Source organism: Notolabrus celidotus, chromosome 13 (genome assembly GCF_009762535.1).
Source record: "Notolabrus celidotus isolate fNotCel1 chromosome 13, fNotCel1.pri, whole genome shotgun sequence".
Lineage (NCBI taxonomy): Eukaryota > Metazoa > Chordata > Actinopteri > Labriformes > Labridae > Notolabrus > Notolabrus celidotus.
Genome location: NC_048284.1, coordinates 8,196,740 through 8,201,192, shown reverse-complemented (window position 1 = coordinate 8,201,192; position 4,453 = coordinate 8,196,740). Strand labels below are relative to the sequence as shown.

Here is a 4,453-nt window from a genome sequence, read left to right as displayed (position 1 = left end):
AGGGTAAAAATAAAGAAAGGAAAAACTGCAACTTGCTAAATGATAGCAAAATTCTTGTTATGCAAATTGACAATTGATTTTTCCACACATGGGTGGCCTTTGATAATTGCATTGCAGATGTTTTGTATACTTAAGATGTACATTTTCCCACTGGCTATGCTTACTTTTGCTAGTTAGCAGTTATCTAGTCAGATAGATAGGAGCGGAATTTTGCCTTGACTGCTCAGATCCTGCAAACGTTTTGTGGACAGAATTAAAATATTTGATCTAATAAGCAAAAAGGCCCTCCTGAGAGAGAGCTGGTGTTGGCAGTGTCTTCTAGATATGTAATTTGGCAACCGTTGTTACACAACCTCAAAAGGACATCAGGGTACATCATGGATGTGTTTTCAGTTAGGTTGTTTTGTAGTCTTTTCGTGCAGTGTTAATCTGCACAATTACCGGTAACTTAATCCTGCTGCTTCCCTTCCTCCTTTATCAAATTTAAAGTTCTTCTTCTACTTTGTGTGAGAAACGAAGACACGCTTCACCTGCAAGTTATAAAACACACACAGAGCTGATGGTAGCACAGGTAGGAGAAGTAAAGTATGAAAGATTGATGTTTCAGGTTATTTAAATTGTGTGATTCTGTGACAGTTTTATTTGTGAGAGTGTCCTCTGGGCGTTCACACCCTCTACCTCTGTGAGTCTTACCCCACAGTGTCTCAGTTTTCAAGTTCTCATAAAAATAAACTTGATCTCTGTGGTGGGTCCCGATGCAGTGAGAGGATGTTTGCTTTTCTTTTACTTAGCACAGTTAATTTCAAATTCATGCATTTGGTGGGATTTTTCAATATTAAGAGCTACTTCAAAGCCGTGTTAGGCTACTCCATAATTTGTTTGTTTGCTTGCTAAATCCAATATAACTGCCACTGAAACAAGGAACTGAAGTTCTGCTTAACCATGGCCGCCGGGATTAAACATATTTTATCTCACTTTTGTTTGATTTATTACATTAAAGATCCCCTCATCTATTTTCCTGAGCTGACAGGCTGCATTACATAATATACAAAACAGCAGAGGACCTGTGACCCACGCTCACATCAAGAGCTGTTTGGCTCCCGTAAACCAGTGGAAACATCCACACATCAAAGAGTTCCTATGCAAAGAAAAATCATGTAAACTGACTTTTCATAAGAGGGGCTGTGCTGAACAAAGGAGGGTTTTGTGTGGTGAAAATGGTCCATAAAGGCTCATTGAGCAGCAGAGGAGGGGAATAAGTGTGAGCTGATTGAAGGAGGCGTGTTGTGACGGGATGGAGGATGTGTTTGGAACAGGAGCTCAGCTGTGAGATGGTCGTATGGAAGTGTTTGCGGTCCCAAGAGAGCTGTGACAGGAGACGGAGTTATGCCAAAAATGTGTGTGTAAACATGAGTGTGTCTGTGTGAGCACCGTAAACATTTAAGTAGAAATACATGGCTCCAGTTTACCCAAACAGCTTTTGTTGAATAGATCAAGAAACTTAAAGGATCGATATTTACACACTATTGAGTAAGTTGCTGTTGGAAATCATCCTCACTACTTGTAGCCGCCAGTGGTAGAGATCAGTTACGTTGCAGCTCACAGTGAGACTTTTCACCCATCAATCTTCCCTAAAACAGAGGGGCTGGAATCACATGGTAATTCATATTGCCACAAGAGACCTGACACATGGCCCACAAGGGCGATAATATCACAAAAACAGCAATCTTGTATTAACTGAGACAAGCGATCACAGATAAAGAACATGGTTTAGAGCAGGATTAGGGCCCGTGTTCATTAGCAGCGTTTTTTGCAGTCGCAGTTTTCAATTACAGAATCAGTGCAGGTCAGTGCTTTCAATGCTAAGTATCCTAAGCACAAACATGCACCAGCTGTTTTTTGTGTCTGTGCTCACAGCGCTTTGAGTTGAAAATAGTTCAACTCTCGGGACACCGCTGCATTCATTGTGAATATCACCCTCAACATCCAATCAAAACCAAGGAGGGGCTGGACATCTGATATCAACTTGTGGTGGGTCTGTACGAAGGAGAAACATCAGATGGAGTATGTGTAGAGTTGCATTATTATAGAAACATTAGATAGAAATGTATTGTTCATTTCATGGGTCTTATAAAACTCAACGCAACTTTATTTATAAAGCACTTTAAAAACGACCACAGCCGAAACAGAGTGCTGTACATAAATAGGCAAAAAAAGCAGGCATAAAACAATTCAAACACAGGATAATAAAACAATAAAAGCAATAAAAACAATGAAACGATAGAAACAATAAATAAAAACAAACCATAAAACACTAAAACAGGAGCAGAGTCTCATGCGGGGTTGAAAGCCAAGGAATAAAAATGGGAATAAAACAGTCCATGTAATGCAGACTGTGATTTTGAATAGTCATTAAATATACCAGCATTTACATGGCTGATGTCCACACTACAACTATGACACTATCAATAGTGTGATGTAGAGTGTTATCTGCTCTTGTCAATCTCTTTGCTCTCAAAAATGTCCTCACCAGTGTTACATTACCCGTGCAGTCAAGAGCCAGCAAGATATGATCTATTCTGAGAATAAACAAAAACAGAGTACATTTTTCATCACAGTGTGTCCATATATGGATCACATAATGGGTACACATCAGATGAAATACTTTCTCAGCATGACGACTGATAAAACTATGTATGTACTGTGCGTAAGTCCTATTCCAGTCACAGACGAAGCAGCTTGTCCTCAGTGGGATTCCTCCATTCACAAGATTCAGTAGCAGGAAATTGAGTGCTTTCCAGCACTTTTATTAGCCATGTGAGAGTATCCGTCTTCCTCCCCCAGCTGCCGTCTTATGGGAAATAAGAGACGCTGCGGCATGCGACTGCCCTCCATCATCTGAAAGGGCTTCAAGCCAGAACAGAAATCTGAAAGAGCGGGTAAAAACGGCAGGGAATTAATTACATTCTCAAAATTAAGTGGCTACCTTTTACTCAGCGTGAAGCCCATAAAGTTGGCCTGCCACTTCATTCAATCTTTGATGAATAAGACTGTTTTTATTACAAATTTTTTGTTAAATAAATTCTGTACAGATGGATAAATGTGGGCTAAATGTTTACATACCTTCCAAAAAAAGATAAGTCCCTGAGCCAATATAAGTGACCACAACAATCCAAGTACAGCAACTTAGCAGAGTAGACAGGAGTGAAGAAGAAAACCATGTCCACGTCTGAGGTCAAGGAGTCGAGGCATGCAGAGGGCCGGCAGACAGATCGTGACCTTTTAGACTGAAAGGGAAAACATTTGACAGGAGACACGACAGGATGAAGACGGATCACAGCGGGAATAGAAAAGACATTGTTCTAAAGGGGCTAAAGCATGATCCGTGCTCAAACTGCTATTTGTCTTCAGCTGCAAAACAGTTTAGTGTTACATTTTTGCAATTGCAGAGAGGGAGCAAGACGGATGTTGTCTTCTCAACACAACACCACATGTATAGGAAAGTGTTTTCAGCCGAGCAAGCAGCACAGCTCTGTCCAAGTGTTGGACTTTCTGTCAGCTGATTGGTCCAGGGAGAAACATCATCATGGAGTATTAGGGCTGGGAATTATAAACAATTATGATCTGTTTGTTGGGTCCAATTCCAGAGTAATTAAACTATCTGAATCTCACAAATCCAAAATATAAAGTGTAACCTTCTCACTCAAACCCACTGACAAGAAAGCAATCCCCAACCTTGTAATAACAGTGACTGCTTGTATTAACCTTTAATAATGCTAACTTTATTTGTATAGCACCTTTTAAAAACAAACATTTACCAAGTGCTTTGTCTATGGTTATTACTTAAACTTTAAGCCAGACTTTTTTGCATTCATAAACTATGCAATCCATCAAATAGCATGAACATGTGTTCAATATTTACCTTAAAGTTGGTGTAGAAAAGGCCCCAAAGTTATGTTAAATCCTGTTCGATTTCAAATGTCTTTAAGTTATGCTTTCACTTTCAAAGTGGGAGGGGCTTCCCCAGCTAGTGTTTGACTGTGAGTGAGGGATGCCATGCGGTGATGAGTAGCTGGTGCACACACAGACGAGTGATAAGAAGCTGGATGTGCGTGAATGAAAGAGTGAGTATTAATCTAAAAGGATAACGGTAATAGGAAAGTTGATTTATTTTGATGTTGCACTGTGAACTGTTATTGAGACACCGTTTGGAGTGTAGACGTTCACCATGTGTTCATTGTGTAGGTTCTCAGGTTTTCGGCACCGACCGGCTCTCTTGCTAAGCTATTGCTATAGTATAAAGAAGTGTGTTTATTGCTTTATCTGTTTAAGATCTAATTGTTGTCCCTTTTCTTTGTAGAAAAAACCACACACAAATAGTAAAAACCCAAATCAACCAACTTCCAACTCTCTGTGTTTTTCATGCGCTTGAGAATTTGGCCTTAATTGGCGT

The 4,453-nt window shown here is 39.9% G+C and overlaps 1 long non-coding RNA gene across 1 annotated transcript; it reads right to left on the bottom strand.

Moving 5' to 3' along the window:
• Window positions 1-2,288: 2,288 nt before the first annotated feature.
• On the bottom strand, window positions 2,289-3,999 carry LOC117824382. The gene is made up of 3 exons (XR_004633576.1): window positions 3,923-3,999; window positions 3,124-3,287; window positions 2,289-2,927 (listed from the first exon to the last, which is right to left on the bottom strand). It is a non-coding gene; the product is annotated as an uncharacterized LOC117824382 (long non-coding RNA).
• Window positions 4,000-4,453: the final 454 nt, after the last annotated feature.